Raw genomic sequence first — 27,011 nt, forward strand, 5'->3', positions numbered from 1 at the left:
TTTGGGGTTGCATCTTGATAGCAGAAATTTCCTCTGGAGCTCACTTTGAAGAAACGGATAGATAACCAGCAAGAATTAAATATAAAGAACTCTCTCTGTTGACCAAGGGAATCTTGGGTTATTAATTTTGAATGTCAGCATGGTAGGGTCACCTCAGGCAGTGTTCTAGGTAAGCACATTCCTTGTATTTATGGTGGTTGGGTTGACGGATATGGTTATTTCCTTCCAGAAATGTTGCCACCTTAACTCTAATGAACTACAGCTTTAATGAACAAGGTCTTTCCACAGAAGCGTTGTGTCTCTTCAATTATGTCTTGTTAAGCAAACCTTTTCCTTATTTCTTTCGCCAAACAAAAAAGGTTTAAAAAAAAAAACCAAAAAACAAAAACAAACCCAAACCAAAAACCCTACACCTTTCTTTTTTAATCCACGGAAAAGGAGTTGGAATAACTAGAGATTGTTTCCCTTTTGTAATTATATAAATGTTAATCTTTGTTTGGACTGTCCTTTTACTGGACATTTTTTATCAAAGATGTTTACATTTCTGCAACACATTTGAAACAAACGAAGCAGCCATTCTGCAGGGAAATGGCATTGACGGTTGCCATGGGAACTGTGTGAAGTCACAGAAAGTAGATTATCTCATAATGCATTACCCAGTGTCAGAAACAGGCAGCCTGACTACAGAACAAACTACCAATTAAGGAGCAGAGAAACAGGGCCAGAGAATAGGAATGGAACACAAGGCTGCCTCTGAAAGGTCGTGTTCAAGCTAATTTATTGGTTACTTTGCTCTACCCAAACCAATTATTCTGATTGCTTTCCACCCATATAAATCTATTATAACCAGTTCAGACTTCTATGTGAGGAATATTCAGAAAAGTAGAATTTTACATTTTGGAGAAATTTTTAGAATTAATTTTTTTTTTTTAAATTCTTTTGCTCACTTGGTGAGATTTGTAAGTTACTATCTTTTTATTTGTGAAAACATATGGATGACAGTACATGTAATTAAAGGTGTGAGTTCTAGTATAAAATTGCTTAAGTAAGAGTTCCAGCTTTGTCTCTTTTTAGTTTTTTGGTTTTGTGCAAATACCTATGCCTCGAAGCCTTGACTTCCTTGATTGTAAACTGGGAATAATAATACTGTTTACCTCTATATCTTATAGACTTGTTTTGTGGATTAAATGAAACTTATCCAAACAAAGGGCATAATGCCTCTGTTTTATAAGGGTTTGGTTATGTTTATCTAAAGAGGGCATCCAGATTTTCTACATAAAATGGGGCCTGTTTTTGCAAAGTTAGGAGTTTCTAAAAAAGCTCATCCTGTTAGAGAGAGAAAAATATGTGTTGATTCCAAAGTCTAACTTCAACTGTTATCAAAATCACCTAGAAAGCTTTATCAAACTATAGGTTTTAGGGGCCCACTCTAGACCTAGTGATGAGAATCTCTTGGGATGGGGCACAGATACTTGCATTCTCAGTGACCTCCCTGGGTAAGTCGATTTCAATTTAGTCAGCCTGAGAATCTCTTGTCTCATAAGAGTCATTTGGTTGTGTCCATTGGAATGCATTTTTCTAAATCCTGTTTTCTGGGTTTGGTCAGCTCATGCCAGGTGCTGCCTGGGTAATGAAAATTTTAACAGGCCTCTTAGGTGATTCTGATGCAGGTAGTACAAAAGGCATAAAATAGAAAAAAGGTCTTTCCTTGTCTTTTTCCCGCTCAACCTCACTTTACCACTGGGAAAAAGAGTCTCTTGTGATGTTCACAGCTGCTTAGGAGCAGGGATGGAGTTTTTCACGGGAAGAACAAAGAGGCTAAACTTTCTTCCACGTGGCAAGCTGTTCTCTGGATCTCTTTGGTAACACAGACTGCTTCCTTTCCTCTACTTTCCGTATAAGGCCAAATAGAAACCAGGCTGGATCCCCTGGGAAGGAAGCCTCCCATGAGTAGCTTAGCTACTTCTATTCTCAGCGAGGAAAGAAACATTCCCTTTGGACTTGTTCTTCATTTCCTTTAGTTACTAGAATTGAGAGAGTCAAGGAAGTGATGTGCTGGCTTAACCACTGGATTTCATAAACACACACACACACTCACACACATACACACACATATGCCCTGATCTGTAGCCCTTGCTGATTCCCATGGTGTAAATACCCCAACCTATGGCTGGTTTTAAGCTATCAACCATGAAGTTTCTGAATAAGGATGTGGGAAGAGACATGCATAGTTAGTTCCGAGTCAGTCCAAGCCAGCTCCAGTACATCTCTGGGCCATCAGATAACTATGTTGTGGACCCATTAGAAATAAAGGCACAAAGGAATAGGCCACTTGGCTGAGGTCTAGCCTTGGCCTTAACCCAGAGGGACAGATGAAGGTCTTCCTTACTGATGTGTGACTCAGCTCAGTTTCCCAGGGTAGACAATCTCAAAAAAGTGTGAAGAAATTTGTTTGCAAATGCTGCCTTCAGTAGGTTGGTCATTGCTGCTTGGGGTGCCATGTGGAAGGAGCCAGAGGCCCTCTCTTGGCTTCACAGGATGATTACTAGGATCATTCGTGAGGTTTGAAGTGAACCTGGAAGACAGGAGTGAAGGCATGTGTGCTTGCCGTCTGCCATGTGGGGATTCCATTCACTCACTCATTCAGAAAACACTGAGTTTCCACTAAGTTGCAGGCACTGTTCTAGGCACTGAAAGTAGCTTGATGACTAAGATAAACATCATGCAGAGGCTTGTGGAATTGGGCCTAAAGCTCTAATTAGTAACAAGAATTTCCCATCTGCGTGTAGTTTTTAATACCTAAATAGGTAGTTTGTCAAGACTTCAAGGGTCTTATATTAAATAGCTTTCCATTAGAAAATGTATGAATCCAGTATTGAGAGTGGCTCTAGTTCAAGACCTTTCCTTCTTCTCTGGAAGAAGGAAAAAGAAATGAGAGTACAAATGTATGAGAGGGAGAAAGGATACCTGTACTATCAAAGAAGATGCATCCAGTGATACTTCATTTTCAGGAAGGAATGAACAAATAGACAAACAGCTTAATATGTTTTCAGTTGTAAGCATTTCCTACACCAAGTTACATCTCTGTGGTCTAGCTAATGCATGTGGGGCTTAATACCTAGATGACGGGTTGACAGGTGCAGCAAACCACCGTGGCACACATTTACCTATGTAACACACCTGCACATCCTGCACGTGTATCTGGAACTTAAAATTTAAAAACAAAACAAAACAATAAGCAAACAAAACTCTGTGGTCTTACACATAGAGATAAGTTGATTCTGTAGGAAGATGCAGAGGTTTTGAAGATTGAAAGGAATGGATTTGAATTCCACTTCTGCCACAGTCTTAATTTTCCTTCAGCAAATGTGAACTGACTGCCTATTTTCTGCCAGGTCCTATGCTAGGTACTGGGAGGCACAGGGGAGTGAGATCCTGCCCTCTCTTTAGGGAGCTCATGGTCCATCTAAGAGCTGTGTGAGAGGTGTAGGGCCAGATAGTCAACCTCACCAATTTCATGAGTAAAATGCATATAATAACTTTTTTTTGAGATGGAGTCTTGCTCTGCCACCCAGGCTGGTGTTCAGTGGCGCCAACTCGGCTCACTGCAACCTCCGCCTTCCCGGTTCAAGCGATTCTCCTGCCTCAGTCTCCTGAGTAGCTGGGACTACAGGCATGTGCCACGATACCCGGCTAATTTTTGTCTTTTTAGTAGAGATGGGGTTTCACCATCTTGGTCAGGCTGGTCTCGAACTCCCAGCCTCAGGTGATCCACCTGCCTCGGCATATGATAACATTTCTGATGTGCAAATGCTGCCTTCTGCATTCTTCTAATAATGCCATTGAAGGGCATGGGGAATTGAATGAGATAATGCAGAAAAGCAAAACGAGTGCCTAGAGACACCTAGCATACATTGGTTTCTTTGTCTGTCATCCATTCCGTGTTTCCTCTATAGCTGTAGGAGGTTAGGGCTACTCACATGATGTGTTCTCTGCCCACTCCTCTAATCTGAAAATCAAGAGTAGCCTCAGGAGGAAAATAATTCACAAAAGTGCACTATGAGGTTGGAGGAGTGTACCTGATGATTGGAGGCTCTTTCTCATCAGATTTGCATCATCTGATGACAAGTCCACCTTACCCTGGCAACCATAAATTTTATCCTAAAAATCCACTCACATTTCAGTTGTTTAGGACTTGAAATAGTTTCTCCACAGAGAGGATGTTTTAATTGGCTTCAGGGTGACCCATAATGACATGAAGTTTACAAGTAATTTCATCTAAATTAAAAGTTCTAGAGGTTCCCTGAACCCCAGGCTTCCATGAATGTTGACTTCTCAGGGAGCACTAGGCTGAGATTCAAAAAGCTGGCCCTAGGTAGTACTCTTCTGTGCTCTCATGGAAGCTGTCTCTGCAACAGCCAGAGACGGTAGTGCTGATCGACTCATTATCAATCTAAAATGATAATGAGTAATGCTAATATATTAGAGACGGTCTCCATATAAGCTTCAAAAGTCTTGCTATCTTCGCCTCTTGCTCTCTCTTTTTAAAAGCAGAGCCTTCTCATCTTCCTTCAATGCCCAGTCATCTGTCAGCTGGTTGGATCCTGGAGAAGTGGAGTAGTTTTGGGGAGACAGTGGGAACAGGGAAAGAAGGGAATGGAAAGGATAGGAAAGGGACAAGTGAAAGGGGAGTAGGGTAGGAAAGACTTGAATTATTAAACATTAAGGAAGGCATTTGTATTGATTTTCATCTCCTCTACAGAGAGGCAGCAAATGTGGTGGGTGATGGAATTTTGTATTTTCTCTCTTCCTTCTAATACCACATGTGAAAGCGCAAATTCTAGGGTTGCTTGGTACCCTTCTTGTGGAACCAACTAGATTTCCAGCTGGCTGTGTGTCTGCATGCATTTAGATGCTCTGAGCATGTGATTCAGGGAAGACTGATGTCTCTACACTCTAAAGCGTCTATTTATTTACTTGTACACAGCATATTTAATTCCAAGGTGCTCAAGGCATTTTGCAAACATTAAATTAACTGTTAATCCTCTCTGTGTCTCTATAAAGCAGTGAAAAAGTCCTTTATTATAAAACAGTATGGACTAAATCTGAAAAATAGACTTAACAGGAATAAGGATAATCAAGAGGGATGAAAAGAGAAAGGCACAATAGGAAAAGGAGACCCAGGTGGAAAGAAAAGCCTCCTGCAGCTCCCAGCCAAGGACAGAAACCTCTGGCAAATTTTCTCTTCAGCTTGGGGCCAAGCCAGCCATCCAGCATTCCACGTGGTGACTCTATATATGTGTTTCTAGTTACCTAGTAGCTATATAACCAGGAGTAAGATACGTCCCCACTTGAAGACAGAATTTCCACAGCTTTAAAATGGGGATTCCAATAGTACCCCATGAATTTATTGTGAAGAACACATAGTAGGCTTGCAATATGTGTTACCTGAATTATTATCATCATCATCACCATCCATAAACATCAAGCAAATTTCTATCTTGGTCACCATTGGTAAAGGGGTTGTTTGGCCCCAGCCAAAATTGTGGCTGAAAATTCCCTAGGATATACATTACAGAAATGTCCCCAATTTGCCACACCTCCCTATATCAATCCCTCTAACAGTGTGACTTTTCAGTTCCTCCTATGGGGTAGATTCTACTTACTTAGCTCTTGAATATGGACTGATTTTGTGACTTGCTTTGGCCATGAGAATACAAAAGAAGTGACATTGTTCCCGTTCTGAGTCCAGACCTCAAGTCACCTTTGATTTGTTCTCCTGGAAAGTTGTTCTGTCATCTTGAGGACAACTCCAGGCTAGCCTCTAGATGATGAGAAAGGTATGGTCCAGGAGTCCTCAGCACCCTAGCTGACAATCATTCTAGGTGGATCAGTCCTCAGCCACCTCCCAGATGACCTCACATACAGGAGTAAGGAGGTTGACACAGGCTTTGCCTGGCCCAGATTAGCAGGACCACCCATCTTACCTGTAAATCCATGAGCAATAATAAATACTGACTATCTTCCAACTGAGAAATTTTGAGAGGTTTTTTTTTTTTTAATACAGCAATACTTATCTGCTACAGCAACTGTTTTTAGGTTTACTTTTTATTTACTTATTTGAGATGGGATCTTGCTAAGTTACCATGGGAAGGGTTGGCAGGAAGGTTGGTGGAAGGCACATAAAGAAATTCTTCCAATATCTCTAGAATTGTTACTGTAATGGTCTGAAAGTGTTTTCCAAAATTCATTTGCTGGAATTTGATTGCCAATGTGATAGTGTTAAGAGGTGCGGCCTTTAGAACATGCTAAAGTCATGAAGGCATCCTTTTTCCCCCTTCCATCTTCTGCCATGCAAGGACCCAGCAAGATAAATGACCCAGGCTCAGGTATTTTGTTATAGCAGTATGAACAGGCTGAGACAGATACTGTCTGTCTTAGTTCACTCAGGCTGCTGTGGCTAAATGCTATAGACGGGGTGGCTTGTAAACAACAGAAATGTATTTCTCACAGCTTGAAAGGCCTGGAAATCCAGATCCTCTTCCTGCATTACAGGTGGCCTTCCTCTTGCTGTGTCCCCACATGGTAAAAAGGGCAAGTGAACTCTCTGGAGTCTTTTCTTATAGGGGCACTAATCCCATTCATGAGGGCTCCACCCTCATGCTCTAATCATCTACCAAAGGCCTCACCTCCTAATACCACTGCGCTGGTGATTAGGTTTCAGTATATGGAACCTAATATCAGGTGGGGGCACAGGCATTTCATCCATATCATTATCTCTCCGTCCAGTTTCTCAGCTTTCCACTCATCTCCTTCTTCTAGTCTTGCCTATCCCCTTCCTCATCACCCATTCTCCAATCCATCCTTCTTTCAGAACAACTTTTGTTTTTCTAAAATGCAAATCTTGTTCTGTTGCTCTCCTACTTCAAATCCTTTGTGAACTTTCCATTGCCCTCAGAACGAAGCCAGAACTCATAGCATAGAACACAACACTCTTCCCCGACAATCTCTCCCCTGTCTCCCACCTGTTATATATCTGCCTGTGCCTCCCACTTCTTACCTAAGATCTAGCTGTGGCTTTTGGAGTCTCTGGGGAGCCCAGGCACAGATTTATCCTTCCTCTTCTGGGATTTGAACAAATCGAGGGAAACAACCCAAAGGATTCAGAATACTAAAGTATCTCTCATCTCTCACCTCTCATGGTGATAAGAGCCAAGTTAGATGTCACAGCTTGTGTGAGTAGCATGGACCTGTTAGCCGAATCCCTTGAACTGGGCAAGTTACCTATCCAGCCACAGGCAGTGCAGACTCAGGGAATCTTCAACCAGTAAATATTAAATGCATGACATAAACATGCATAGAACTCTCACTCCTTGCATGTAATTTGCTCCCCGCGAAGTAAGGGAGATCTATTTTATTCTTTCCAAATTTACCAGTCAGATAAGTCACTCTATGTCCCCTGTGATGGAGTGAGTTAAGGGTGGGTAAAGGCCATCTGAAAGACTTCAGGAGAAGGGATGATGTATCCACCTATCAGTATTGAACACTGATAGTCCTCTGAACATACTTTTGCTTCTCTCATATCACTGTGTTTTTGAAAATGGTGATGCTTCTGCCTGGAGTACTCTCCTCTGCCCACTCCTTGTCTGTCTCCATTTATTTATTTATTTATTTATTTTTTTGAGACGGAGTTTCGCTCTTGTTACCCAGGCTGGAGTGCAATGGCGGGATCTCGGCTCACCGCAACCTCCGCCTCCTGCGTTCAGGCAATTCTCCTGCCTCAGCCTCCTGAGTAGCTGAGATTACAGACATGTGCCACCGTGCCCAGCTAATTTTTTTTATTTTTAGTAGAGACGAGGTTTCACCATGTTGACCAGGATGGTCTTGATCTCTCGACCTCGTGATCCACCCGCCTCGGCCGCCCAAAGTGCTGGGATTACAGGCTTGAGCCACCGCGCCCGGCCTTTCTTCCATTTATTTAACCCACTCTGACTTAGTCTGTAGAGCACTCTCCTGAAAATTAAGGGAGAACTCTTACTTGACCCTCTAGGAAGTGTCTGGAAATGAAGAGCCCTTTAATAATTTCTTTTTGAACACATGGAAGTGGTATTTGACTTTGACCTTGATCAAAGGGTAACATCTGGACAAGTAAGCTTGGACAGTAGGGGAGACTTGAAAAAATTTTTTAGGCAGAGAGGACCTCTTGAGCAAATTCAGAGATGAGAAACACATACTGTATGTTGGTTTGGCTAGAGCACAGACCATACAAAGAGAAGTGTTGGTATATCAAGTTAGAAAAGTTGGTTAAAGCTAGATTGTGAAGGGTCTTGAATGTCAGGCTAAATATTTCGGTAGGCAGTAAAGAGCCATTAAAGTATTCAAGCAGACTAGTGCGATCAATAATGTATTCTTGACATTTAGGCAGAAAGTGTCTAGTATTGCCAATTGGCAAGTTTTTCACCTGTTGAGATGAGTTTTAGCTACGTTCCCATGCAGTTATTCTCAGCACAGCACCTTGGCTTGTTAATTTATTTCAAATCACTTTCACTTAAAAAGAAGTAGAGAGGGTAGTAGAGAAATAGATGCAGGAGACATTCCTGTAATTCAAAAATAGACAACATGTCTCTCTCTCCCTCCCCCACTCATGTCTCTTTCTCTGCCTTCTTTGTAGGTGTTCTGGGGAAAAGAGTACCAGATTTGTCTTTTATTTGGTGATGGTGATGAACAAATGTAAATCTCCTGTCTTGGTGAAGAAAAGTTAAGAGCAGTTAGTTTTGAACTCTCCTGGTTTATACTATAAGCTACCAGGTGGGAAGTCTAGATAGAAAAGTTTCTGCAATTATTGTTGGGTGGTCGGCAGCAGCTGCGAGAGCTTGGGAATTGACTTCCTCAACCTTGCTCCACCCATAGCCACACTTCAGGTTGTTATAAAAGACCTGAAGGTGAAGTCATCATGGTCTCCGAAGACCACACCAGCCCTGTGATGTTATTAGATTAGTGATATCTGTAGCTCTGTGGAAGTCAAGAGGAAGAATGCAAAGAAACAGGAGACCCAGTGTGACAGATTAATTCCATTCATGGTTCGAATTCCTTTCTCCTCCCTACGTCCATGTGGTAACCATGTAACTTTGTAGTACTCTCCCACTCTGAATCTGATGTTGGGTTTAGCTGTGTTACATGCTTTGGCCAATGGGATGTTAGCTAATGTGAATCAGGCTGAAATTAGAAAAACATTTATATGACTGGAACTGCTTTTGCACCTTGGCTATCACCATAAGAACATTCTTGGGCTAGCCTGTGGGAAGATGAGAGAAATATGGTTGCCTGGTTACTCCAACCAGGACCATCGTAAAGTAGCTGACAAGCAGGCAGCTCTCTCCTGTGTGAGCAAGTCCACACAGCTGAGCACAGGCAGAGTCAGAAGAGCTGCCTGGTAGGCACTACATGAGCACTACAGATGTGCAAATGGTAAATGCTGTTATTGTATGCTACTGAGATTTTGCGGTTGCATTACATGGTGTTATTGTGACAACAGATAACTGATACATCCAGGGGGAAAGGGACGCTTACAGAAATCAGAAAAACACCCGGGATTTTCATGCCCCTTGACTGTGTAACTCACACCTGAATGAGTCTCCCTACTTTCCTTCTTGTTTTACTATAGCAGGTGTTATTTTCCTTTTTTACTAAAGTTTTAATTTTTTTTTATTTTTTTATTTTATTTATTTATTTTTTTTTTGAGATGGAGTCTCACTCTGTCACCCAGGCTGGAGTGCAGTAGCACGATCTTGGCTCACTGCAACCTCTGCCTCCTGTGTTGGAGCCATTCTTCTGCCTCAGCCCTCTGAGTAGCTGGGATTACAGACATGCGCCACCACACCCAGATAATTTTTGTATTTTTAGTAGAGACGGGGTTTTGCCATGTTGGCCAGGTATGTCTTGAACTCCTGACCTCAGGTGATCCACTTACCTCTGCCTCCCAGAGTGCTGGGAATACAGGTGTGACCCACCACGCCCAGCCTAAAGTTTTAATTTTTAAAGTTGAAGTTGTACCTTTATCATGGTTCAGAGACAGAGTATAGCATAGTGTATATTCTTGGGTTCATGGATAGCATTTGCAGGATCTATAAACTAGGATGAGAAAATACTGCATTTTTCTTTTCACTAATGTCTCCCCACAGTTTGCTCATAAATACAGGCAGCTGAATAATACATGATTGTGTTACCTGAGAGACTTTGTCAAGAATAGAAATTGATAGTTTTATACTCCATTAGTGTTATTGCTCACGGAATTGTCGTAGATATCAGACCTATCACTGAAACTTACTGGTAATGTGATAACAAGGAAGCACATATGTTGACATATTGCATTTTAAAATATTTTGATAACTCTATTGAGATATGATTAGTTTCTACTGTAACTCTATGGGCTTTTAATGTTTTCAACATTTGGAACAAAGGAGATCTCAGGCTTCACCAGAATGCCAAGGAATAAAGGGTTAGAAAATTTTAAGAACCCTTGGTAGAGTGTTTGAGAGTAGTCATGCTAGATCTAGTCTGCTGGATTATACTATAGCGCTGCTGCTTAGAAGCTTTGTAATCATACAGTAATTACTTAACCTCTCTGAGCCTCAGTTATCATATCTGTAAAGTAGAAATAATAATAGGGAAAATTTTCTAGAATTGCTGTGAAACTCAATGAATGTAATATGTGCAGGCTGCTGAATACAATAGATGGGTAAACATAAATGTACTATATCTTTTATATCTTTAGCCCTAGTAAAATATTATTTTTCATGCATATTGTTTAAAGGGTTACACAGTTGCACAAGCTTTCTTATATAAAACACCAGTTCTCTGCCCCTTTTGTCTAGCTTTCCTTTCCCCAGAAACAATACTTAAAATTTTTTAAATGGACAATCGTGATATTTACTTTTCTGTATTTAAAGAACTAGCTTGTATTGCTACTTGTTGATTTTCCGGTTTCAGACATTATCTAACAATTTGTTCTACCAGATGTGCATTTCTGTTTTTTTGAGACAGAGTTTCACTCTGTTGCTCATGCTGAAGTGCAATGCTGTAATCATGGCTCATTGCAACCTCAACTTCCTGGGGTCCAGAAATCCTCCTGCCTCAGTGTTCTGAGTACCTGGGAGTAGAGGCACATGCCAGCATGCCTGGCTTATTTATTTATTTATTGTAGAGACAGGGACAGGGTCAGGGTCTTGCTATGTTGTCCAGGCTGAAGTGATCCTCTCGCCTTGGTCTCCCATAGTGCTAGGATTATAGGCATGAGCCATTGAGCCTGGCCAAGATGTACATATCCTTGCCATACTCTCATCCTCCTAATCAATATCATGATTTTGATTAGATCAGTATTGTTTGTTTATATTATCATGACTGTGTAAATGCTATTCAGAGCTGAGCAATGTAGTATATTATGATTACTTTTCCTTTCCAGTAAACTTGGTTTTCCCTGGTGCTATTGATAGTCTTGTATTACTTTTTATTTTCTATGTCCTTATCAGTAATTGAACCAGTATTTTCCATTTATCTAAATCTCTTCTTTTCTCAAGATGTAAAGATGTTTGGTTATTTTCTACCTACCTAATATTTGTGAGTAACATACACGGAGCCTCTGGGCCTGTTCCACCATGGATTACTAACCCTTTTATGCTCAGAGCACTGATCTCATCTTGTAATATTCCTTATCAGTCATTCTGGGGATTCTTTTAACTTCTCTCCTGGGCACTATCTCTTATTTCTAATATCCCATATCTTCTTTGTGGGTTACTCTTTCCATTTTGTAGTTCATATTTTCTAGTAGTTTCTTGGGAAAGGAGTCATAGAATCTTAAAAGATTTGCATGTCTGAGAAATAATTAACTTCATTGACTCTTAATTGATATGTTAGCAAGGTATAGAATTCTAGCTTGAAAATAAATTTTCTAAGGAGTTTTAAAGACATTCTGTTCCCCAAAATCACCACTGCCTTCTATTATCTGGTGTTGTTATTAAGAAGTCTGAAGACTTTTTGGCTGTCTGTCTTTCATATGTGTTCTTTTGTTCCCTTCTGTTTTGAGAAATTAAAGGATCTCTTTATCCCTAGTGTTCTAAAATTTCATGATTATGTCATTTGATTTGGGTTTATTTTCACCCATTTGTACTGGGTATTCAATATATATTCTTGAATTATCTTTAGATGCCTCTCTTTAATTTTTTTTAAATTCTCCTTTTCTGGGACTTTTAAAAGATTACATGTCATCACCATGTAATAAGTACATATTGTGGTATAATTATGACATTGTCACATGACTTTGATGACATTGGCAATTAAAAAAATTTGTTTTATAAATTTAAGGTGTACAACTTGCTGTTTTGATATACATATGTATAGTGAAATAATTGCTGTAAGTAAACAATTTAACGTATCCATTATCTCACATAGTTACCTTATTTTTTGGTGGTAAGACCACCTAAACTCTATTCTCTTTGTATGGTCCTCATGCAATACCACAGATCTCTATATTTACTTATCCTACATAGCTGCAACTTTTTACTTTTGACCGGCATCTCCCTATCCCTTTGATAATCACCATCTAGCTGCCTTTAATAATCACCATCTACCCTTTTTTTTCTATGTATTTGAGAGTTTCTTCCTTTTTGTAGATATTATGCAATATTTTTCTTCCTGTGCCTGGCTTATTTCACTTAACATAATCTCTTCCAGTTTCACCCATATTGTCCCAAATAATAGGACGTCCTTCTTTTAAAGCTGAATTATATTGCATTATATACAAATACACACCAGTTTTTCATCCGTAAGAGTATTTAAGTTGTTTCCATATCTTGGCTACTGAATAATAAATAATGGTGCAGTGAACATGGGAGTGCAGATATCTCTTTGGTATATTGATTTCATTACCTTGGATATATATTCTTAAGAGGCATTGCTGGCTCATATGGTAATTTGCCCTGCCCTGTCCTTCCCTGCCCTGCCCTGCCCTGCCGTACCTTGCCCTTCATCGCTCCCCTCCCCTCCCCTCCCCTCTCCTCTTCTTGCCTTTCCTTCAGAGTCTCGCTCTGTCACCCAGGCTGGAGTGTACTGGTGCAATCTCAGCTCACTGCAACCTCCACCTCCTGAGTTCAAGTGATTTTCCTGCCTCAGCCTCTGGAGTAGCTGGGGCTGCAGGTGCACACCACCATGCTTGACTAATTTTGTATTTTTGTAGAGACAGGGTTTCACCATGTTGGCCAGGCTGGTTTCGAACTCCTGACCTCAGGTGATCTGCCTTTCTTGGGCTCCCAAAGGGCTGGGATTACAGGCATAAGCCACCATGCCCGGCCAGTAGTTTTAATTTAATATTTAAGAGATGATCCACACTATTTTCCATAGTAGTGGTACTGATTTACATTCTTACGAACAGTGTACAATAATTCCCTTTTCTTATTTTCTACATATAGGATCATGTCATCTACACTCTCACTTACACTTCTCTCTTGTCTTTTTTATAATAACCATTCAAATAGGTATGAGGTGATATCTCAGTGTAGTTTTCATTTTCATTTCTCTGATTATTTGGGATGTGGAGCATTTCTTATATGTTAACTACTTTTATATATTTTCTGGAGAAATGTCTATTCAGGTTCTTTGCCCATTTTTACTAGGCTATTTGTGGTTTTTTGTTTAGTTTTTTTTTTGCTATTGAATTGTGTGAGTGCCTCACATATTTTAGAAATTAACCTTTATCAGAAACATGGTTTACAGATATATTCTTCCACTTCATAAGCTGCTTTTTCATTTTGTTGATTGCTTCTTTTGCTGTACAGAAGCTTTTTAGTTTGTTGCAGTCCTGTCTGTTTATTTTTTGCTTTTGTTGCCTGTGCTTTTTGTGTCCTATCCAAAGAATCATTGCTAAGACCAATGTCAAGGAGATTTCCCCCATGTTGCCTTCTAGGAATTTTATAATATTAGGTCCTATGCTTAGGTCTTTAATCCATTGTGAGATGAGTTTTGTATATGGTTTAAGATAAGGGTCCACACTTATTCCTTAGCGTGCACATATCCAGTTTCCCCAAAATTACTTATTGAAGAGTCTTTCTTTTTCTCACTGTGTCTTCTTGATATCTTTGTCTAAAATCAATTCACCATGAATGTATGGATTTATTTTTTTACCCTATTCTTTTCCACTGGTCTATGTGTTAGTTTTTATGCCAGTACCATACTGTTTTGCTTATGATGATTTTGCAATATAATTTGAAATTGGGTAGTGTAATGCCTCCAGTTTTGATTTTCTTTTTCAGAACTGCTTTGGCTATTTAGGATCTTTTGTGATTCCTTAACATCCTAGAATTTTTTTCTATTTCAGTGAAAAATGCCACTGGGATTTTGGTAGGGACTGGGTTGAATCTGTACATCACTTTGAAATTTTAGACATTTTAAACAACATTGATTCTTCCAATCCAAGAACATGGGATATATTTTCATGTATTTGTATCTTCAGTTTCTTTCATCAATATCTTAGTTATGTAGTATATAGATCTTTCAGCTTCTTCTCTAAATTTAATACTAGTGTTTCATTTTCTGATGCTATCATTAATGGGATTGTTTTCTTGATTTTTTTTTCAGATAGTTCATTGATGTACAGAAATGTCACTGACTTTCGTACATTGATTTTTTATCCTACAACTTTATTGAACTTGTTTATTAGTTTTAACAATTGTATGTGTGGGGTGTGTGTGTGTATGTGTGTAGTCTTTAGGGTTTTTCTACATATAGGATCATGTCATCTGCAAATAGGGATAGTTTTACCTCTTCCTTTCTGATTTTGATGTTTTTCTTTTTCTGTTTGATTGCTCTTGTTAGTAATTCCAGAACTATGTAGAATAAAAGCAGAGAGAGTGGGCATCCTTGTCTTTGCACCAGATCTTAGAGAAAAAGCTTTCAATTTTCGCTCATTGATTTTGATGTTAGCTGTGGGCTTCTCATAATGGCTTTTATTATGTTGAGAAAATTTCCTTCTATGCCTAATTTATTGAGAGTTGTTATGAAAGGATGTGAAACTCTGTCAAGTGTTTTTATACATCTATTAAAATGATCATGTGTTTTAAAATACTTATATTCTGTTAATGTGGTGTATCACATAAATTGATTTGTGTATGTTAAATTAACCTTGCATTCCAGGGATAAAACCCACTTGGTCATGATGTACAGTCTTTTTGATGTGTTGTTAAGTTTGGTTGCTAGTATTTTATTGAGGATTTTTGTATGTATGTTCATCACAGATATTGGCCTATAGTTTTCTTTTGTTGTAGTATCTGTGTCTGACTTTGATATCAGTTTGGAAGTATTTTCTCTAGTTCTATTTTTGGAATAGTTTAAAAAGTATTCACATCAGTTCTTCTTTAAATGTTTGGTAGAATTCAGCTATGGAATCATCTGGTCTGACCTTTGCTTTGTTGGGAGGTTTTAAATTACTACTTCAATTTTTCATTTGTTATTAATCTGTTCAGGCTTTTTATTCCTTCTTACTCAGTCTTGACAGGTTGCATGTTTCTAGGAATTTATTTCCTCTAGTTTATCCAGTATTTGGCATATAGTTGTTCAATAATAGTCCCTTATTATTCTTTTTGTTTTTGATGTGTCTGTTGTAATGTCTCCACTTTCATTTCTGATTTTATTTTTTGAATCATTTTTCTTTTTTTTTGGTTAATCCATCTAAGAGGTTGTTGATTTTGTTTGTTAAAAAAAAAACTCTTAGTTTTGTTGATTTTTACTCCTAATTTTTCTATCCTCTAGTTGATTTATATCTTTAATCTTTTTTATTTCATTTATTCTGCTAACTTTGGGTATATTTTGTTGTTTTTCTAGTTCCTTGAGATGTAATTTCAGATTGTTGAGATATTTCTTTTTCTTTTTATATAATGTTGCCGTCTATTACCAAAACTTTTTTCTTAGAACTTCATTTGCTGCTTCCTAAAGGTTTTCTTATGTTGTATTTTCATTTTAATTTGTCTCAATATATTTTTTAAATTTCCTTTTAATTTCTTCATTGACTCATTGGTTATCAAAGATCTTCCTTCATTTTACCCTCTCCAAAGAAACACACCTTTTGTCTGTTTCAAAGTGGAGACCAATTACTCAACTTTGTGTCATGAGAAAAGTGATCTGGATATCCACAAACTTAAGACAATTTTTCACAATATTTCTTACTTTGATATTCTTTTCTCCTGCTGTTAAAGTATCTAATGCCACCAATTCCTGAGCTTTCTGAGTATTCTGTTACCTAAGTCGAGTTGATTATGGTTTTCATATGTCCAGCAGAAGAATCTGCTAAGTCATTTACCACTTGTATGTGTGACTTCCAACTTTGAGAATTTCTTATGCCCTTATTTTCATTATTTTGGGTGTGTGCCTTAAAACAAATATGTTAATTATATTTTTAATGGAGTTTCACAAGGAAGAGAAAATAATTGTGTGTGTATGTGTCGCTCTCCCTCTCTTTCTGCTCATGGGTGTAACCCAGCGTGATTACCCAGAGTTTTTATAATCTTCACATTGGCATCAGAATGATCTTTTTAAAATGTGACCCAAAAGATTATGCCCACTTGATAAAAATCTCAAATGGCTTATTTTAACACTTAGAATTAATGCAAATTCATTGTCATGACACTACGTGGTCGGGTGCCTTTCTACCTTTCTAACTTACTTTCATACCTCATTTAATACTCACTGTATTTTGGCCACACTGGTCCTCTTTCTCTTCATCAAAGATGTTAAAGTTAATTGCACCTTTAGGACCTTTGTTCCTGCTGTCCACCCTGTCTGAAATGCTCTTTCCTGGCTCTTTCAATCACGAGTTCCTTGGGTTCATTTAGGTCTCAGTTCAAATGAATCTTTTACACAAAAGCCTCCTTCACCACTTAAAACAGGCCTGGAATAGAGGCTGTTGCTAATTACATGTTAGTTAGTGTGTAAGTGAAGGAAACTCTTTTAATAACCTCCCCCTTCTTGAAATTTTCCTGCCTCACAGAGCAGCATCCAACAGTCTAGAACCTGGAAGAGAGAGCCAGAGGAAGGGAGGTGAAGGTGAAGAGTGTAAATTCTGTGCTTTAAGAAGAAGTTATGTCCACAGGGAGAACCCCATGCTTTGTGCTAATCCTCCCTGGTGGGCTTTTATGTAGCATTGTCCTCTGCGGCTTTCCTGTGGGTTGCCTCCAGACCAGGAACAAGCTTGCTGTCATAGCTGGAGAGGGGCAGGTGCTTAAAACGAAGCCAGACCTAAAATGAATAAATAAACAAAAGTTTTGCCCCTTCAGCTTTTTCCTCTATTCTATCTTTTTGTTTTTGGCTTAATGGTAGTCTCTGAATATTTTTGCTTATTAAATCTAAAAGTAATTGTTGACAATAATGTCCCCTTGAAAGTTTTTGAATTGACACCTAAAATTTGTATCTTAAGTTTAAATAGTTGCCAAGGAATAATTTTCAGTGAATTATAAATAGGAACATTTTAAAATAAAACTGCCACATTGTGCTTAAATGATTCTATAAGCAATTAGAAACTTAACATCATATAGTAAAAATATATGAGAGTAATTTACTTTTGGATAATAGGATATTTTACATTCTTAAGTAAATATTGTTAAGCATGGGTCAAAGTATTGACTCCTAACATTAAGCTTTGCCCTTATCAGGAATGTTCACAGGACAGGCAAAGCAAGGCAGTCCTGTGAGCCCCGTGATTTTGTGTGGCTTCCCAGACTCCAGTATTTCAGCCAGACCCATTAGTGCGTGGTAAGTTTTCATATCTCTAGGCAAGACATCTCAGTAAAATTCAAGATGAATGAGGAGCGTGTCTTTCTTTTAAAGTGAAAGAAGATGACCGAAAGACAACATTGACAAAGTGAGCCTCTGCAGGAGCCCTTTCAGGCACATCAGTTTTAGGAAAGAATGCATTTGGAAGTTGAATATCAGGACATTGATTTCTTGAAAACTATGCCTGTCCAAACATTTCTTCAAAAGACTTCATCCCCAGGGGCATGTGTACCCACCTTTGAAGGCCACATATTTCCCTGAAAGTGCTCTCTCCTGGGATTCTTCCCACCTCTGGCTATGTCTTTCATACTCATGCTGGCATTCTGGTGATACGCCTTGTCCCTAAGAGCTGCCATACTTCACAGGCTCTGTCCATGGTAGACACTTCTTTTCAGTACATAATTTCCTTTGATAAACTCATCCATACCCTATATTTTCTGATAAATTTCAAGTCTGTATCTTCAGACCACACCTCTCTTCTGAGCTCTGGATCCATGTAGCCAAATTATTTAAGATAACTTTCCACTCTGCTGTCCAGTATCACCCTCTTCTTCCCTCATGTTTAATCCTCCTCCAATATCCAACCACTTGTAATTTCCTTAGGGAATCACGCCTTTCCACATCACTGTCTTTTCGTGCATGCTTTCCTAGAACACCCACAAGTGTTAGTCAGCCTATCTAACTCATCCCTCAAATACCAGCCTAATCATGACCTAATTGATGATGCTTACCCTCCTGTCCCAGGCAGACTCTTCCTCTTATGTTCCCATTGTACTCTGTCCTATATACAGAAGATCAAGCAAATCACCACCTACAAAACATTAAGACAGTTGTCTTTTTGTTTTGTAGTTGCTTAGATGCCTGACCTAATGCGCATTCATTCATTTGGCACAAATGTATTGAATCTCTCATATGCAATTGGTAATCTGTTAGGTCAGGAGAGAAGAAAGACGAAGACAGCACTCACTTCAGGAGGCTTGTGTCTCCTGAATACCCATCCCCCACATCTATTCACTTCTCTCACTCAGTTCTGCATTCCTCCCAGCAATCGGACAGGAGTCATTGTATTAAAAGAGGCTCAGTATACAGAGAAGCTCTGCAAGTAAATGAATAGCACTAACCTAGGTGCTTTGGACCTTATTAAGGTGCTCTGAGACTTCAGCTGTAGGCATATGCTGATACCTTTGAGGTACCCTCAGAGGATTTATGGCCTCACTCAGAGGAATGAGAAGGGTGGTTCATGTATTTGTGTGTGTGTTTGATTATAAATTATATGCTCTGTATTGTCCCTAGCTTCCGAGAATGAATAATATTCCTTAGAAACTTAGTCATTTAAAAATGATGTTAGAAGTCTGTTTTTCTCCCTGACAATTTGTGTTCTTTAGTGGTTAAAGCCTGCTTCCCCCCGAACACCTAGCAGCTTCTATCTCTGTCTCTGTCTCTCTATCTGTCTCTGTCTCTATGTCTCTGTCTGTCTCTGTCTCTCATGCCCTTCCCTCTACTCACTTCGTCTCTCACTTGGTTCTTCATTCCTCCTAGCAACTGGACAAAAGTCACTATTAAAAGAAAGAAAGGTCTCGATCTCTTGACCTCATGATCCACCCGCCTCGGCCTCCCAAAGTTCTAGGATTACAGGCTTGAGCCATCCTGGTCAACATGGTGAAACCCCGTCTCTACTAAAAATACAAAAAATTAGCTGGGCATGGTGGCACGTGCCTGTAGTCCCAGCTACTCAGGAGGCTGAGACAGGAGAATTGCATGAACCCAGGAGGCGGAGGTTGCGGTGAGCTGAGACCGCGCCATTGCACTCCAGCCTGGGTAACAAGAGTGAAACTCCGTCTCAAAAAAAAAAAAAAAAAAAAAAAAGAAAGAAAGAAAAAGAAAAAAAGAGAGATACTTGCAGAGCCCGAATTTTTCAGAACCATGGACAGAATCATGGGGGTTCCTCAGATGTTCTTACGCCCTAGATTTCAGCCCAGTCTGGAGATGGGGAAAACAGTGAGCTGAAATCATGAAGGAAGAGCAGGCAAAGGTGGGATGCTGACAACTCGTGGTGAGGCAGAACCTGCATGTGCTGCCGTCTGTGTCAATTCCGGGCCCAGTTATCTGAATGTTGATGGGTGCCTTCATTCTCTTGACTTTGCTGAGGCCAGGCCTTCAGCAATGAAATTGTCAGAGCCGGGAGGAAGAGCACAGCATATTGACTTCCTAATTAAGATTTCCTAGGGCTAGGATTTAAATTGGCTTTTGTTTCCTCTGCAAACACTAATGGACGAAGAGTCAAGAGTGGCTGATAGTACACTGGTTGGAAAATAAGGGGCATTTGCAGATGGATTAGGAAAGGACATGTCACACTCAGTTAATGGAGATTAGGGAATAACTAGAGTTTATATGTAAAAGAATTTTAAATCCCACGTAAGCTGGCTTCATAGGGTTGCTAATGGAATGTGTGCAGTGCCTGAGACTGAGAGAAGAGATGGAGACATGTCAAGATAATCTTTACAGGAGTTGTTTCCCCGGCTTCTCTAACTATCTGAACACTTAATTGATTTTTCAACCAGCCTAATTTTGGTAGCATAGTAAATACTTATTCTAGAATGTGTCTAGGAATTAAAAGCCCATATTTAGGTGTCAGATATACACATCACCTACATTTAAGTAATTGATCTACTCTTTGATTTCCATGTAACCTTCGGCAAGTTATTTCATTTCCATGAGGCCCCAGCACTATACAGTCCTTGTGAATGGCAGTCCCGGGGTTGTACAATGTATGGATATCCTAGCTGTATATGGCTGCTGGAAGCCTCATCATCTCATCTGAAAATAGGGACAACATCTTCCTCATTGCAATGACGGGAGAGTTAGGTAGGTTAAAGCACATAGATTGCTTAGTTTGATAACCGACATAGAGTAGTCGTGTAATAACTATTGGTTATTAATACCGTTATGTGCCACCAATTTTATAGCACGATTAAATTTAATCCCTCCAATCAATTTTTTAAATGAATACTTTGTCCAGGGACCTACCGCTAGTAACTGAAACATCTTGCCTGGATTTAATTTAGGCAGTGAAACTCCAGAGCCTGTGCTCTTAACCAGCATACCATGAATAACATGTCCATTTTCCTTCTTTCCTCCCTCCCTTTTTTTCTCCTGCCTCCTCCACAGTACCTCTCCCTTTCTCTATCCATTCGTCTTCACCATCATCATCATCACAACCATTATCCTCACTCTCTGTGATTGACCTGTCTGTCTACCCATCTCTATCAACCATCTCTTTTCTCTTTACACGTATTTACGTGCATATAGTTAGGCCAATAATACAGAGAGCAAACCCGAAGCTTATAGAACTCTGCAGACCCCACGTAACAGCCGATTTTCCGGAATAGAACTGTCTGACTCCGAAACCTGTGCTGGAATGTTTTTTTCACTACATCAAGATTATGACTAAATGTAGTTGTAATTCTTTCTCAGCACAGTTATTTTCAAGTGCGCTGGTAAGAAAGAAAAAATGTAAACGTGTCAGCTCTCTCCCTCACCCATTTGTGCTCCTAGCAAACCAGAAAGCAAATTTTAATAAGAGTTATCCGAGCTGATATTTTGGGGATACTTTCAGGAATTAGGACGGCACCCTTTATCACTGACGCACTGTTGGAGGCCGTGATGGCTTCGTGTCTGGCTCTTCTGTCCTTTTTCCAAATACCACCACAGATACTACTACTGTTTTAAAAGCAGTGAGCTCGCCTAGAGGAAAGCAGCACCCACAAAAAGTGTGACACGTCCTGCACATGTTTATAGAAAGACACTCTATGGAGCCGGCAGTAACAGAGGAGAGCTGGCAGCATGCAAATCTAAAACAGCAGGCAACTCTCGAATCATAACTCTTTGGCTTTGGAATGCATAGAATTCATTGGGATAATTTTGCATTTGATTAACTTTCCTAATTAGGCTTCCTATAAACCAGCATGACCTCTTCAGCATCTGTCTCAAAATACATAAATCCCTTGGCAGTAGCTTCCAATAATTTGGGAGCTGACTCCGCGTTAATGCCCTTTCCCATCTTTTGTGTCAGTTGCTCAGAGTTACGGTCTCTCTCCATAACGTCCTGTACTTCAGCCTACCTGCTCACTCTCAGTAGATGACCTCACTCCAACCCCACCAAGAAAATGAAGACCTGCCAACATAATTTTGTTCAACTTCTTTCGCATCCATCTTCAAAGAAGATTTCTAAGTAAGCACATGTCATAGCTTTCCTGGAAACGCTCATTTTTAATTATTCTCTCTTATTTTCCCAGGAAACCTTAGAAATCCTTGGAAATGCTAATATTTTTGAACTGAATGCAAACGTACCTAGATTGCCTATCTTGGACCCCAAATGACACAAACTGCTCTGTGTTCAGATATTTAGTGGAAAAATGTGGGCACTTCCCAAGTCTATTGCTTTCCTTCCCACTTTAGAGGAGGAAGTGGTCCCTACTCCTGTCCAAAATAAACCATCCTATCGTGTCCTGTTTCCAATTTCCTTTCAGGAGACAATGATAGTTCTTGTTTTCTTCTGTTTTCACATTCTTCATTTCTACTGGCTTCTTTCATTAGCCTCCAAAAATGCTTTGGTGGTCTCCTTACAAAAATAAAAAGAAAGCAAAAACTCCTTACAAAGATAAAAATAAAGCAAAAACTTTTCTGGAACTCAGCATTTTCCTCAAGCTGCACCTTGAGGAATTTGATTTTTTTCTTCTTTTTGCTTTGATTTGTCTTTATCTCTCACTCATTACCTAACCTCCTGCAGCCATCTTGCTTTTCTTTTCTCTTTTCTTATATATATATATATATATATATATATATATATATATACATATATATATATATGTATATATAATTATGTTTTAGGTTCTGGGGTACATGTGAAGAACATGCAGGATTGTTGCATAGGCACATACACGGCAATGTGGCTTGCTGCCTTCCTCCCCATCACCTATATCTGACATTTCTCCCCATATTATCCCCCCTCAACTCTCCACCCCCTACTGTCTCTCCCCTAGATCCCCCCCAACAGACCCCAGGGTGTGATGCTCCCCTCCCTGTGTCCATGTGTTCTCATTGTTCAACAACCACCTATGAGTGACAACACGCATATGCTATTTTCTCTTTTCAATGAGCATGTACTTTGTAGGGAGACCAATCGCGTCCATGTAAACATTTTTCACACGGTATTGTTTTTTGGTGTCTGTTCTCTCCCACTAGACTTTCTGCTCTATGAGGCCAGGAAGGCTTACTAATTCTGTATCAGAATTCCACGTAGGTTGTAGCATATTGTAACCACATCGGTCTGTTCTCATGCTGCTAATGAAGACATACCCAAGACTGGATAATTTATAAAGGAAAGAAGTTTAACTGACTCACCTTCAGCATTGCTGGAGAGGCCTCAAGAAATTTACAATCATGGTAGAAGAGGAAGCAAACATGTCTTTCTTCACATGGCAGCAGCAAGGAGAAGTGCTGAGCAAAAGAGGGAAAAGCCTCTTATAAAGCCATCAGATCTTGTGAGAACTCGCTCACTATCATGAGAACAGCATGAGGGTAACTGCCCTTATGATTAATTATTTCCCACTGACTGCAGATACATGAGCCAGCCCTACCACGATCAGCCCACTTCAGTCCAGCCCAGCCCAGCAACACCACTCTGTAAACGCATACATTTATGAGCTAAATAAATGCTGAGCATTTTAGTATATTGTATTTTAGGGTGATTAGCATATCTAGACAATAGAAAAGGCTGAATCAAAATGGTCTGATGGGTGTGTCTGACCACCTTAATGATAAAATCATCACAACTATCTGACTGAGCCAGTTTTCCCTCCCATAACATGTGGGGCTTATGGGAACTACAATTCAAGATGCGATTTGGGTGGGGACACAAAGCCTAACCATGTCAGCAACTGTGCTAATATTCATAGAATGAAGGAGCTCCACAAAATCCGATGTATCCTTTGCATTGTCACTCTGACAGTCTTCTCAGATGCATTTGCTGCTGCTGACTCTCCATCCTTCTTGGAAGTCGCATATTCTGGATTGTAGGGCATAGCTCTTTTTCTCTGTTCTTGTCTCAATCTGCTCCTAGAAGTAATGAGTAGAGTCTTATTTATCCTGTACCCCTAGTGTCTTACACAGGGTTGTAATGAGTTGAATGGGCAAATCACACTGGATATGTAAAAAAATCCCTGTATTCTGTTTTAATTCCAAGGCAGGTATTACCTAAATAGGTTTTTAATTCTGTGAAATGCCTGGTCTCTTTAGTATGTGATAGTTTGAATTCCACCTTATTTATATCCATGGATCATAAAACACTTGCTGCTAATAAGTATGGAATGCTCTCTCTTTGTATTTAACCTCACATTTTTTTTTTTGAAATAAGTAGCCTAAAGAAGTTTTAAATCAAATTTCAACTAAGATTTCTGACTGAAGGTCAAGTGTGCCTTATCTCTTTTGCAAGAAGCAGCAATAAATGTGCCCAGAGCTACATGCAGGATGAGTGGTTAATGTGAAATTAAAAGCTAGACTTACTGCCCTCAAGACTATGTGATAGGATGATTATAAAAATCGCCTTAATTCTTTATACCTTCCTGTATCCTTACCCTTTGCAATGTGTTTTTTTTTTTTTTTTTTTTTTTCAGCAGGCTTCTCACCCCTGCCCCTGAACTTTGGCTGGCTTTGTGACCTGTTGAACTTTATGAACTTTGGCTGGCTTTGGCCTGTTGAATGGATGGAAGTGATTGATTGTGTGTCAATTTCCAGTTTCAGCTTATGGCTGAAGCAGTCTGGCAGGCTTCCATTTGTTTTCTTAGAACCCCATCATCTCCATGTGAACAAAATCAGAGTAATGCATTAAAGGAAAAATCATGTGAGGTGGAGATGAATCACTTCAAATCATACCGTCCTAGACCAGCCAAGTCTCACCACTGGCCAGCAGACTGCAGCTACATGAGCTGGCCCAGCCAAGATCAGCCCAGTTCGGTCCAGCCCAGCCCAGCAACACCACTCTGTAAACCCTCAAATTTATGAGCTAAATAAATGCTGAGCATTTTAGGACATTGTATTTTAGGGTGATTAACATATCTAGACAATAGAAAAGGCTGAATCAAAGTTGTCTGATTGGTGTGTCTGACCATCTTAATGATGAAATCATAACAACTGTCTGATTGAGCCAGCTGTTGTCTTGACTGATTTTTTTAACAGCTTTATTGAAATATAATTCACATGCCATACAATTCATCTATTTAAAGTGTATAATTCAATAGTTTTTAGCATATTCACGTTTGTGCAACCATCACCACAATCCATTTTAGGACATTTTGTAGCCCTTCCCTGCAAAACCCCATACCCATTAGCAATCATTCCTGACTTCTCATAACCTTCTTCCCCAGCTGCCCTAGGCAAACAGTAATCTACTTTCTGTCTCTATAAATTTGCCTATATGGAAATGGCACATAAATGGAATCATGTAATATGTCATCTTTTGCAATTGGCTTCTTCTTAGCTATGTTCATGTTGTGGCATCTATCAGTACTTCACTTATTTTTATTACTGAATACTCTTTTATAATATGGATATAGCATGTTATATTTTTTCATTTGTCACTTGAATATTTGTGTTGTTTCACTTTTTGGCTATTATGATTAATGCTGCTGTGACCATTTCTGTACAAGTTTTTGTGTGAACATACACTTTCATTTCTCTTGTATCTATACCTAGGAGTAGAATTGTGCAGTAATATCATGACTCTATGTTTACTCTTTTGAAGAACAGTCATATTATAATCCACAGTGGCTGCATCATACTTCATTCCAGCCAGCAGTATATGAAGGTTCTAATTTTTTTACATCCTCAACAATATTTGTTATTATTTGTATTCTTGATTATAGTCATCCTAATGGGTATCTTGTTATGGTTTATTTTGCAATTCCTTGGTTGCTAATGATATTGAGATCTTTTCATGGGTTTATTGTCATCATTTCTTTATTTTCTTTGGAGATATGTCTATTCAGATCCTTTGTCCATTTTTAATTGGGTTATTTCTCTTTTTATTATTGAATTGTATCTTGATTGCTAGTTGCTGTGACTAAAGCTAATATTTCAGTTGAAATTCAGTTCCCCATTATTTTTAACTATACTTTGCTTTAGCTTCCCATCATGACTGACCATCAGATATAAAATCCTTTTGAAAGCATAACATTTTGGGCTGGCTATGGAGGCTCGTGCCTGTAATCCCAGCACTTTGGGTGGCCTAGGCAGGTGGATAACTTGAGGTCAGGAGTTCAAGACCAGCCTGGCCAACATGGTGATGTTCCATCTCTACTAAAAATACAGAAATTAGCCATGTGTGATGGCACATACCTGTAATTCCAACTACTCAAGAGGCTGAGGTATGAGAATCACTTGAACCTGGGACGCAGAGGTTGCAGTGAGCCAAGATTGCACCACTGCATTCCAGCCTGGGTGACAGAGTGAGACTCTCAAAAACAAAAACATAACATCTTGGGCCCTACCTTTGGAAAGTCCAATTCAGTAATCCAGTAGGGAAGGGGAAAATTCAGGAATTTGTGTTTAAATTAAAGTACCAAGGTGATACTACCAATCAGCTAAGTTTGAAATCACTGTCTTGGCCCATATATTTCTAGGTGAAGCAATGTTGAGAACGAGGGAACTTTCTTGTGTATTGCCGGTCAATCTCAGGAAGAAAATAGAGGCTTCCAACTCTTATACCTTGTTATGTTATTTTCACCATGTTTTGTAGGCAAAATGAATGTTGTGTTTGGATAGAAGCAATGGGCAGAGGATGCACAGGTTCAGCTGTAATACTTTATGAACAGCTATTGAGAAATACAGACCCACTTTCTGTAAATTGTAACTCAAAGGCCCCAGAGGAATAAACTAACAAGAACTAAAAAATATATATATATATATTTACTCTTCCCTGCTATGATCAGTAGCAGTTGTCTAAATAGACCCCTGCCTAGGAGTTGGGGAGGGAATTGGGAGAAGGAGACAGTGAGCAGATTGTAGAGGGCAGTCATGCAGAGATGGGAGCAATGGAATGGTCTTGAGCATATAAAATCAGGGTGTAGGTACCAATTAAACATTATCAGTGTCCACAGTCCAGATTTAAATTCTGGGAGAAAAGTGCTATCACAGACTCT

General features: G+C 39.4%; 1 long non-coding RNA gene across 2 annotated transcripts in view; it reads left to right on the forward strand.

Moving 5' to 3' along the window:
• The first annotated feature begins 664 nt into the window (after positions 1-664).
• LOC141582623 (uncharacterized) overlaps positions 665-27,011 on the forward strand; it is a 188,887-nt gene continuing 162,540 nt past the window's right edge. For both annotated transcript variants that reach the window (XR_012515504.1, XR_012515505.1), the window contains exon 1: positions 665-760. This is a non-coding gene — a long non-coding RNA (uncharacterized LOC141582623). The remainder of the gene's footprint in view (positions 761-27,011) is intronic.

Source organism: Saimiri boliviensis, chromosome 21 (assembly GCF_048565385.1).
Source record: "Saimiri boliviensis isolate mSaiBol1 chromosome 21, mSaiBol1.pri, whole genome shotgun sequence".
Lineage (NCBI taxonomy): Eukaryota > Metazoa > Chordata > Mammalia > Primates > Cebidae > Saimiri > Saimiri boliviensis.